Source organism: Jaculus jaculus, chromosome 8 (genome assembly GCF_020740685.1).
Source record: "Jaculus jaculus isolate mJacJac1 chromosome 8, mJacJac1.mat.Y.cur, whole genome shotgun sequence".
Lineage (NCBI taxonomy): Eukaryota > Metazoa > Chordata > Mammalia > Rodentia > Dipodidae > Jaculus > Jaculus jaculus.
The window spans coordinates 24492087-24504933 of NC_059109.1; the positions used below are offsets into that span (position 1 = coordinate 24492087).

The following is a 12847-nucleotide window of genomic DNA, read 5'->3' on the forward strand; positions in this document are numbered from 1 at the left end:
ATTATGATTCTTTCACACCATGTAACTATACTGGTAAAATAAAGGAATTCCCTATTAACATATGTGATCATGTAATTGCATCTCTTAAATAATGTGTTAAGTAAAAAGAGTCAGAGAAAAAATATAGTGTATGATTCCACTTACTTGAAACACATAAATGGACAGAGTTCTTAGATGATTACAGAAATCAGAACAATGGCTGACTAAAGAAGATGGAAACCGACTGGAAAGAGACCAGAAAGACCACTCTAGTGAGGTAAATGTTCTATGTCCTAATTGGAGTCTTGGGAATATAGTAGATGCAGGTCAAAACATATTATTCACTAGCATTTCCCTGCATGTAAATTTTACCTCAATTAAAAGGGCACAAACTTTCAGTTAAAAGACAGCTTTGTTCTGAGAGCTAGTGATTATAGCAGCTGTAATTAGTAACATGTATTGTACACTTGAAATTGGTAGGTAGTGTAGATTTTATATGTTCTTCAAATGACAACAAGGTAACTGTCAGTTGATGGATATGAGAATTGTGGATTTATTTCACAAGAACCATTTGTATTAAATACCATTTATGTAGCAGAAATATATAAATAAATTGTGTATCAACCATACTTTATTTAGTAAGAAAAGCTAGTTGTGTTCCAGGTACTATCCTTGGTACAATCTCACTTGATCATCACATCATGTTCTTTCTGATTCTAGATTATAAAAGGACAGCTGGGGCATGGTCATTTCTTTTCCTCATTCATTTAAAAGTATTTAATGAGTACCTATTATATAATCAGATGTTGTACTCTAATGCACTGTCCTGCTATATAAAACAAATCAAACACATAGTGCTCCTCAGAAGTTAAATAAGACTATGAGTTCAAATTAAAGAAAGGACTATGAAAGTGAAAAAATAAAACAAATCTAATTCTTGAGATAATGGAAAAATTATTACCAAAACATGGGTTTAGGTAAATGGGTATTTCAAAAAGAAAGCTTTTATGAGAGGAATAGCTTTCAACTGTAGGACCCAGGTTAAGTGAAGCAGGTTAATCAAAAGAATGAAGAAGGCTGATGGCAGAGGAAGTATATGGAAATCCAGATAGCAAGGAAAAGGGCTGTATTTAAGCAAAGTACATAAGGATGGAAAAAAATCATTGAAAATGACTTTGATCTTTTGGTCACCAGCCTTTTGGCTTATGTTTCTATAGTATTTCTAGTGACTAGCCAGTGCATCAGGAGCAGAGTGAAGAATTAATGAGTATGAGGTTCTAAGGTAGGACAAGGACACAGGCGTCAAGTCATGTATGGGCTTGAGGATGTGTGATGGGTTTTTGACTTCATTCTCAGAGTAACTGAAGCTTCACTTGTTCTAACTAAAAGAAGGTTTTAGGCAGGCAAGAATCATGATATAAATTACAGTGTTAATGTATCACTAGTTAAATAACCTGATAAATGACACAGAGCCAGTAAGTGGTAAAGCTTAAAAATTTTCAGTTAGTCAGTCAGTCCGATTTCACCTAGAATCATGTCTTATGGATGTTGTAGCCCCATCAACCATCCAGGTTTCTGTGGCTATGACCCATCATTGTCACCTCATGAGAGACACTGGCCCAGTGCTGCATGGCTAGGTCACTCATAAGTTCCTGATTCATGGAAACTGACAGTTATAACTATTTATTGTTTGTATGAGCTGCTAGATTTTAAGATAATTTATTAGATACCAATAGTTAACAAATTCAGACTGTCCTTTTTCTTTTTTTTTTTTTTTTTTTTTTTTTTTTGGTTTTTCAAGGTAGGGTCTCACTCTGGTCCAGGCTGACCTGGAATTAACTCTGTTATCTCAGGGTGGCCTTGAACTCATGGCAATCCTCCTATCTCTGCCTCCTGAGTACTGGGATTAAAGGTGTGTGCCACCACGCCCGGATCCTTTTTCTTTCCTTCTTTTTTTTTTTTAATATTATTTATTTGCAAGCAGAGAGAGAGAAGGAGGGAGAGAAAGAGACAGAGAAATAAAAAAGAGACAAACGGAGTGAATGGGCACATCAGGGCCTCCAACCAGTGGAAATGAACTTCAGATGCAAGTGCCACTTTGTGCATCTGGCTTCATGTTACTTGAATCAGACTAGTTCATTAGGCTTTGTGGGCAAGCATCTTAACTGCTGAGACATCTCTCCAGCCCCCAAACTATCTTTTTCATTGCAATACAACATGCTTTTCCTTAGGTATACAAATTTTACTCTTCAGCTTTATTTTGCAGATTGGAAAAATAGGTACCAAAGGTTTCTAAACAGAGTTATGCACACTTATTTCCAACAAGAGAAAAACATAAGTATATGAAAAAAATAGAACCAGAAAACTGAAACTAATTTGAATATTACAAAAGAAATAAACATCATTATTATGAATTAGGAAAAAATCACCTTTAAATACAAATGTAGTTTAATCACCAATAGGGATTTTAAAGATATGCAAATCACGTTCATTCAAAATCTCAAAAGTTCTACTTGTGTATGCATATTGAAGTATCATCTACCAAATGTAAATTAGAGGTTTGGGAGGAATCTGTAATGATGCAGGAGACACCCCCACCAAACTCATGAACCTTCAGGTCCTTCTGCAAGTCATCAAAGGATTGAAAAACAGACACAGCAAAAGATGAGTAATGAGAATTTGTTAAGGATAGGATGAAAACAGAAAGGAAGAAAAAGCATGAAAGAGAACTTCCTCACCACCTCCAACACCGCTGGGAGGGGAGAGGAAAAGACCAGGGATTAAATTTCCTTTACACTGAGAATAGAAGTTTCTCTTGGAGGGGGAGGAGACTTAGAGGGAAGTGTCTCTCACATGTGGCTTAGGTCCATTCATGAGAGTCAGGCATCCAACTTGTATGAGTCTCATCACCAGGCTCAGGTGTGTAAGAAGGATCCTGATTGGCTGATGGGCACCCAGGGGTCTGATTTATGACTTATGACAAGAAGGTGTTGTTTTTGCTGAGGAAGAATTAGGATGCTGCTGCTTCAAACGTCTTGGATGAGACTGGATCAGACTTCAGTTCCAGTCCAGCAGGGCAGAGTGGCATCTTTGTTTCTATTGGCCTGTCCCTAGCTAAGTAATTACTTTGAAGCAAAAAGATGTTTTGCTCCTAATCCACGTTAGAAGCATACTGTAATTTTATACAAAAATATTTCCACTGGCTCTCATTATGAATGCTAGTGAGTTAAAATTCTGTTTACATTTTTACTACCCACACTAATCATTTCCTTTTTTACATTCTAGTTGAAATATTAACCTTGTATTGAATCTAATAGCCTATAATGAGTAAAAATGTTTCCATTTTCTAATTTTGAGTTTCAACATCTTAAATTTTATAGTTAATACCTACATTCTGCTAAGTTTTATGCCTACTTTGTTCTTTAAGGAGCAAGATTTAAAATTAACTGACTAGGCATTACAAAAGAAGTGAGAAACAGGCTTTAATCCTACAATGTTCTCCCCCCACCTCTCAAGTATAGGCCTTTAGTTCTTAAGCTTGCTATACCAATGCTTATGTACTAATATACATAATAATATCCCACTTTTCCTTAGAGGAAGGGCCAGAGAAGCAGAGAGAGGAGTCTATGGGATAACTGACTGAGTGGAGATTAGCTGTACTCTTGTATGCCCTATTTTCTGTTTTAGATTTTATTTTTCTGTTAAAATTGTCAGAGACTTTCTCTAATAAAAGGATTAATATTGACTGTTCTACTTTAAGAAGTTTTCTCCATCAAAGAAAGCAAGCTTTGTTGTCTCGTGCATTGGGCATTTGTTAGCTACTCTCAGCTTCTTCAGCCTATAAAATCCTCTGCTTGGCTATGAGTGATTTGATTTGTGTTTTTGTATTTTTATATATTGGCAACCTATACTTACAGGTGAAGAAATTCTGTGTTTAGTTCTTGTTCCCAAAATAGAAATTCAAAGTGCTTTGCACCCCTTTTTATCTCTGCGGAGGTCTTTTCTTATAGTGCCAAAGGTCTCCTGTTCCAGTTCTGCAGGCTATCCAGGCTAAATCTTAAGTAGATATTTCAGAACTAGAGGTCGTTTTTACATAAAGGCATCAGCCCTAAAATAGTCTGGCCTCAACTTGCATTGTAGTTTTTATGTCTCTGTCGATACTAATACTTTTAGAAAATTTAGGATTTCTCAAGGTTGGCAAAAGACAGCTCCAGTTCAAACCTAGCCACACCCTCTCCTTCATGATCATGTGTGGCCAGAGCTACTTCAGCAGAACTGAGTAGATTCAATAGAGACTGCATGACCTGCAACATCAAGGATATTTACTAGAAGTCTATCCCCAGAGTTGCCAACCTCTCAAGTAGGTTCTAGTGTAGCCATGGAAAGAACCCTCTATTATTCTTCATATCATTCCAATTTCCTCAGGAGATACATTTAGCCTTGGCAAAAAGATCTTCAATGGCAACCTTGTTAGCATATTGGCCCACTGAAAAATATATTATAGGAGCTAGGGTTGTAACAGCGGTAGAGTAGTTTTCCTAGCATGGCTTCAGTGCTGCAAGAGGAGGAAAAGAAGCATCTATAATCTGTAATATATAATCATAACTCAAGGGCCTTTCAGTTTCTGTGTACTCAAATATACTTTCTGTGGTTCTTATGTAGCACGTCAATATTTTATAGTATCTTAAGAATTCTAATAAGGTAGGCTGAAGCATGCTTTTTGTGTTGACATTAGCTGAACTTCATACCAGTTCATACTATGAACATTGAAGGGAAAGGTTAAAAACAAAATCATAGGAGATGTTGACAATGTCTTTACAGGTTTGAATCCAAGGGAGGAAAAAGAGACAAACTTTAATGTTTTCATAAGATTCCTAGAGAGCACTCAAGTTCTCAAGTTCTTTTTCAGATATCTTGCACCAGGAGAAAATCCAATTTAACACAGCTATCTCCTATCAAAGCAGGGTCTCAAAAGCATTCAGTAAGTGTCTAGTGCTCTCAACCCCTTATCTCATCATATAGCAACAACAACATCACAAAAACTAACTTGGTTGCAGTTATTCTAAACTGAACTTCCAATGCAGAAGTGGCTATACTTTTTCCCTTATTTCCCATTGATTTTTTCCTTATTGATACCCATTTTATCTGTTATTAATAGATATAATCATAACTTCATTCATTCATATGACATTATTGGTTTTATTCAATGTATGACAAAGTAAGCTTAGAGACCAGAAGTAGAAAAGCATCTCTCTTGAAAATCACACTGGCCAAAGCTTATCAGCAAATAAAGTTATAAAACAATATGAGTGTACTAATATTAGAGATAGTATAAACTATGTGCTATGAGGGCAGAAAGGAGTGATGAAGGAGCTTCACTAAGGGGAGTTGTGTTAAGTCATTTACTAAGGATAGTAGAACCTGAACAGGCAAAGGACAAAACAAGTATAGAAGCACTGGGGCAACAGCAGCCCGTGGACATGAGACTTGCTGGACAAGCAAGCAAACACAAAGTCCTCACAGGGAGCAGAGAGGAAGAACATGAAATGTATCTAAAGGAACAGGCCAGAAGGAGAACACTGATGTGGAAATCCAGATGAGAAGTCCTGAGTGTGAGATCTAAAATAAAGGACAGAAAGATGGCCAACATGGAAGGGCCAAGTCAAGAAGTCTTTATGTCATTTAACTCCCTGAAGACAGCCAGTAAGGAGGTAAGAGCAGGACTGACACTATTCTAGGTAATTGCCTACATAACACAGAGGCCATGTTCGGCTTCCGCCCTGTTGAATAAGTGCTCACTCTTCAAGGGTTCTCCTCAGTCGGAATTAGGAAGATGCCCTGAACATCAAAACCAGCTTTCATGTCCATCGAAGCTGACATCTGAACTATTTCAGTAACTCCGTACTGTCAAATACTTCCACTGTCATGTGTTTTACCTATCTTGAACCCATCCTACATATTGATCTTTTGTCCTGTTTTGTCTCATTGTAGTTTGGCCTTTGGTTCTGTCCAATTTGTAGTTTACGTGGGGATAAGAAAGTCTCTGGAATCACATTGTGATACACTGTTAACAACACTGGAAGATGCCCTCAGTTCCATGAGCTGGAGAATTTTGTAAAGTAACAATTCTGTTCCTTAGTTTGCTAAAGGTTTGTATGAATGAAGAAGAACCTAAGCAGAGGTGCTAAGATGCCTCAAAATGTACTCAAATGAATCATGCATAAGCTTATTATATCAAATGGTTCTGCAGACACAACAGTCAATGAACAAATTAGATTTTAATAAATCCAAATAGGCTTTAGCTTCAGCCATTAGACTCACACGTATATTTTTAGAGATAACAAACACTTATTTGGGACATTATTGGCAGGATTTGTCTAGTAAGAGAAGACTAAGCACATTTATATTTGAAGTTATGAATATTATTTTGCATGATTTATCACAGAAAAAAAGATTTGTGAGATTTTATAGTCTCTTTAACTAAAATTCAGGAAATAGGTCATCATCATAGCCTGCCATCAATCACTTCAAGCTCTGAGATAACAAGTCCCAAGGAAATTCATATTTATCAGATTACTTGATACCATGACTAGAGTGAGAAAATAATACTTTGTGAAACTAACTGCAGCTGTTAACGTCATAGAACCAAATGATAGGTTTAAGTAAATTCATTTATATGCTAGTTATCTTTACATCATCAGCACAAAATACTTCACAAAAGCATCTTAAGGGAAGAAAGAGCTATTATAGTTCATGGTCTTAGAAGATTTCAATCCATTGTCTTTGGCCCTTCCTTTCTGGGCTTGTGGTGAGAAAGAACAATATGGTACCAAGAACATATGCAGGAAAATGCTGTTTACCTCATAGAGAAGCAGAAACAAACAGCAAAATAAGAGAAAGGGGCCAGGTAAAGATAGAGTCCTCAAAGGCACAAACCTAGTGACCTACTTCCTCTTTCTAGGATCTATCTTCCTTACATCCAAAAGTATAATCACATTTTGAATCTAACTTCCAGAGCTCCAGAGATGAAATCAGAAAGCAGTGAGAACTGAGGTCAACCAAAATCTCACAACAAAAAGAGATAGCTGACTCTCTCACAGAGCAGCGAGGGCCCAGGTGAAAGCACTGAGGAAATGGTGAGATGAACAAGAGTGTTGCTTCCATAGTGAGCCTCATAACCTGCTCCAGGATGGCGGAGACACACACTGAGGATACTCAAAACGTGCCAAAGCAGAAACTCCAAAGCTGCTAAGAGCTCAACACTAACGTGGACTTAAAACAGACTCATCAGTTCTCAGAGATTTTTGCAGAACAGGTGGCAGTGAGAGCCACAGGGCAGGAAGGAATATACAGAGACATTCTTTACCAGTCCACAATAACTGACTGCTTTTCTCACAACTCATAACCTACAGCTCCATGGTGAATATCAGCAACCTAGTAAGGAGTGGAGTCCGGGAGGAAGAAAATGACAGACCAACATATGATGTGTTCATAAAAAGTTTATTCTTAACTAAAAATATTGAATCCATCTATGAATTAAATCATTCATTAGTTTAGAATCCTCATATTCTAATAACCTCTGGAAATGCACTCACAATTGTTTTTGGAGTGTGGGTTTCTAATCTAGGTATTTCTTAATCCATTCAAATTGGCAATCAAGATTAACCATCAGAATTTACTTGTTCACTAATACACATCTGTTATATACTTATAATATTGGGACTACATGTTGCAATGAATTTAAAATGAGTATAACTACTTTCTGGCCTGGAAGAATACTGTCTTGCTAGTATAGTCTGGCTGGAAACAGGAAATACAATATAAAACAGCAGGCCTAGAGGATTGGCTTAGCAGTTAAAGACACTTGTTTGCAAACCCTGATGGCCCAGGTTCAATACCCACATAAAGCCAGATGCACAAAGTGGCACATGCGTCTGGAGGTTGTTAACAGTGGCAGTAGGTCCTGCAGTGCCCAGTACTTGCTCTCTCACTTTCTCTCCCTTTTTCTCTATGTCAAAATAAATATTTAGAATATATATATATATATATATATATATATATATATATTACACTGGGGATCATGGATTCCAAAGTAGGAATATATAAACAGAGAAGATAAAGGAGTTTTTCTTCAAGGGAAAAAGGAATGATACAGAGGGTCAGAGAATACACATAAGCATGATGAACCCTTGTACAAAGATAGATGGTGTTTTGCAAGGGAGAAATGCTTTAGGTTAAATAGCATGAACAAGAAGACAACCATTGACTTTGAAGAACTCTTAGCAATGTAGTGTTGCAGGTATAATGGAATAAAATCCTACAAAGTAGAATGTAGACAGAGAGGTCAGTCTTTAAAATTAGTCTTTTCTCAAGTCTTAAAAGTGACAGAACTTGAGCTGGGTGTGGCGGCGCATGCCTCTAATCCCAGCACTTGGGAGGCAGAGGTAGGAACATCACTAAGGGTTTGAGGCCACCCTGAGAGTACATAGTGAATTAACCAGGTCAGCCTGAGCTAGAGAGAGACCCTGCCTCATTAAAAAAAAAAAAAAAAAAAAAAAAAAAGTGACAGAACTCTTTCCTGATTTCCACTGTAAGAAAGATCCATTACATTGTTTTAAGAAAAGCAGTGAATAAAAATATTCATGGATTAAAATATGGTTCATTGCTTGCATCTGATCATACTTGCAAAAGCATCTTTCTAGGAGCTGACACACAGTCAATGTTTACACAGGGATGTAACATCATTAGATTTGAATTCTAGTTCTAACATTTGGGCTACTGTGTCGAAGATGAATTTGCTGCTGTTGCAAGCAGCAGTTTTGAGGATGTTCAGCACTTTGTAGAGATAAGAACCTGGGTTTGAGAAGTACTTTAAGGCTGAAATGGCACAGATAGATGGTATATTCCATTTAATATGTGAGAACAAGGAGTTATTAAGGATAACTTTCACAATTCTAGCATATGAAATAGGGATAGGAAGGCATTTAACTTTTAAGAATTGTATTGGCATGGAATGAGAAAGAACACACTGTACAAAGTAGCTGTGAGTAGGAAAATGGACAAGAGGAAGCTTGAAGCTCAAAGGAGAAGAGAAAAATCAGATGTACATCTCAGAATCCTCACTATCACTGCTATAATTTCAATGAATATTTAAGGAATCATTACAAAGTACAGGGGTCTGGGTTCGGTGCTTTGTAGGTACTACCTTATGTAATCTGAACAAGAAACTATGGTCTAGAGAGTCCAGATTGCACCACTAAAAGTGGAGTATTTAGGATACTTAGGTCATCTGGCTTAAGTTCTTAGATGCTTTTAGTCACCTCTAACTGAGAAATAGATATTTCCTAGCAAAACAGCTGGAACACTGAATCACAAAGGTAGGGATTGTCTGCTTTTGCAAGGTCCAGGGACCAGTGTGGCTAGCTTGGGGGCACATATTTAATAGCCCATTTCTGAATATGAGAATAGATAGGCAGTCAGAAGCCAAGGGTGTAAGTAAAGGCATGAAGAAGATGGGTCTTTGGCTAAAGAGCCATGAGAGAATTAGAAATACAGAGTGCTTGACCCAGTGAAAAGGTACTCAAATTGAGGGTTTCATTCTTATAAATCATGAATCTCACCAAATAAAAAATCTTCCACTGGGCTGGAAAGATGGCTTAGCAGTTAAGGGATTTGCCTGCAAAACCAAAGGACCCCAGGACCCATGTAAGCCAGATGCACAAGGGGCACATGCATCCGGAGCTTCTTTGCAGAGGCTGAAGGCCCTGGCTCGACCATTCTCTCTCTGCCCCCTTCTCTGCCCTCCTCTCAAATAAATAAAAATAAAAAATAAAATATTAAAAAAATCTTCCATTGTCTATAGTCTTCAAATTTGGTCCAATTATATTAAATATTCTGATACACACTACAGAATAAAAAGAAAACATCATATTTAGTAAGAGAATATGAGCACAAGAGGAAGACAATTTTGTAGATAATGTAATTTTTAAAAAGTGCTCCAAGGCAGAAGTTTTCTGTATCTTCTAAAGGAATGCATTAAAAGACATATCTAATTATATATTTCAATACTATATACATAAATAAACCCAAAGATCAACTTTTAATCTGTTTACCCCAAATAAAAACATTTTTTCTAACTTTGTCTTCATCAGTTGATTACTATGAAATGCTTTTATAATGTAAATCACCTCAAAGACTTTTAGAAAACAGCAGAAATATAATTTTGTGATTAAAAACCTTATTTTCTTAATTTATTTGTACCTAAAATCATCCTTTCTCAAAATAACAGTGTCAAAAATAGTCTATACAGCTCCATAAAATGCATATGTACACCTCAAGAGGTAAACACTTGTTGCTGCAGAGATGGCTTAGAGGTTAATGTGCTTGCCTGCAAAGCCTGAGGACCTAAGTGCAGTTCCTCATTACTCACATAAGCCAGATACACAAGGTGGCACATGCATCTGCAGTTCATTTGCAGTGATTAGAGGCCATGGCATGCCCTTTCTCACTCTCTCTCTTTCTCTCTCTCATAAATAATAAATAAATAAATAAATGAATAAACAAATAAATAAAAATTTAAATGTTGTAAACACTTGACAAATAAATTTGAGTCCAATGTTAATATTCTGGTTGGTTTTAACCATATAAAGAGATCGAAGCACAAAGTTGCTTCATGAGAAAAGCTCAATATATCATAAAATAAGTTATAATTAATGTTTTATGTAGCATTTGAAGAGTTATGAGAAAGTGTATTTGTTTCATTGTTTTATGGCCAGCAATTAAATCCGTAGCTTAAAGTCTATAATATATTCATATTTCAAACAATGTATTATTTTGGCTTGTTTCTGTCTCAATTCAAAAGCAAGCAGAGATACCCAGACACAAAATAATCAGGCCAGTTATATTTCATCAGAAATTCAGATGAAGATGATAGCACAACATTGCAAAATGCTTCTGAACATCCACAACACATGCCAGTTTTGTATAAACTATATGTAATGATTTTCAAGAGGCAGTACCAAATAATTTGTTTATCAAGAATCTCTCTCAGACGTTTCTATTTTCCTAGTGGGTAATGCTAAAGCACCAGTCCAAACTTGTCAGCAAAGTCAAAAATAGAAATCAGACTAACTCAACTACAAATTGTCCATAGACACTAAATTGCCTGCATATGCACCAAAAAGAAGTACTGTAGTCACCAATCTGTATCTTTGCTTTTAAAAGTACATTCTTAGAGTACACATAGATCATATTTATGGATAATGTGGAATTTTAATCTTTTAAATAAAAATCATACATCTCAAATGCAGTTAGACAGGCATATAAACTTTGACCAATGAAATCTCACATATAAAATCAAATAGGACCAAATTTATTAAATCCCAAGCATATATGATACATAATTATTCCTATTAGAAGATTTTTTTATTGCTGAGAGTAAGAATAAAATTCCAGCTTTTGTAAACCCCATTTTTATCTCAAACACACTCCACTATGAATTGCCATAAACTTGAAGAATATCTATGCAGATTTAATAACAGAAACCACATTATCACCACCGCCTACTATCCACTCCTCCCTACCAGCATCAATAACGAGCAGCAAAAATTAGCATAGTTAATCTGGAGCAAGCTCACAGTGGTTCTAAAACCACATGGAATCTATTCTATAGTTAATTTCCTGGGGAGAGACCAATCCAAATAAAAGTTATTTTTTTAATAAGCACATATTTCCCATTTATCACAATCAGTAAAGTAAAATGATTTGTCTTATCTTGCCTTTGATATTTGTGATTTTTTAAGTTATCAAAAAGACATTTTTATAAAAAAAAAAAATGAGGACATTGAAAACTCTTGAAGACCAAAATGGGCATGTAGAATGTAACTTTCTGAGAAACTTTTAGTTTCTGAAGATCATAAACAACTGGATCCACATAATATGATAGTCATTATGAACATGTGACTATAGAACAGTTGAAATGCATCTAGTCCAAATAAGAGATATATTTTAAGTACTGAATATACACACCAAGCATGGTAAAATATTGTGTTATAAGTTTATATAGAAGTTATATATATAACTTTTAATATAAGTTTATATATATATTTATATAAATTAAATCTTGAAATGTTAATATAGACATATTGAGTTAAATATAATACGTAAAAATTAATTTCAATTTTTATTTTGTTTAAATGTAGTCACTAAGTAGTGTAAATTAAACATGGGTTTCTCCTTTGTGTCTTGCATTGAATGTCTATTGGTTAGTCATGTTTTAGACTATAACCATTACAATGTATAGTAGACTTTATTAAAAAAAAAACATTATTCTACTTGGCTTAGAACTTGTAAAACAATTTAATTTGCCATATCAAACAGTTGAAAACATATTTCTTACTGAAAAATCATTCAGTTTTCCCATAGTCCATGAGAGTTATAGCTAAATATTACTTACAGGGCAAAAAGTAGTAAGAAACAAAGTGTTTTGGGTCAAACATTCTAGCATGCTCTCTCTCTCTCCCCATATATATATTCTCGTTCAAGTGCTCAGTATATAATTCCTACTTCAGAGGAAAGCACTCATTTTCTAGGTAAAAGTTCAAGCACAAATTGAAGCTAGGTGCTAATTGACCAAGTGGTCTGAAGACCAGTCCAAGCAAACAACAAAAGGAAAGGGGAAGGGTGGCATGGAAAATTAACTAATCACTATGCTTTATAGCCTCTCCCTTTTCCATTACTTCTCCTTTCTTCTGTTTTTCCTTGTCATGTATTCCTTTCTGCCTCAGCTAAGACACGTCCAACCTCAGTTTTTTATAATTACAAATGATGGAAGCAATAATTATTGAATTTAATGTTTGAAAATAAGATT

The 12847-nt window shown here is 35.6% G+C and overlaps 1 protein-coding gene across 3 annotated transcripts in view; it reads right to left on the reverse strand.

Moving 5' to 3' along the window:
- Adgrb3 (adhesion G protein-coupled receptor B3) overlaps window positions 1–12847 on the reverse strand; it is a 772147-nt gene that overhangs the window by 136406 nt on the left and 622894 nt on the right. The gene's annotated exons all lie outside the window — the stretch shown is intronic.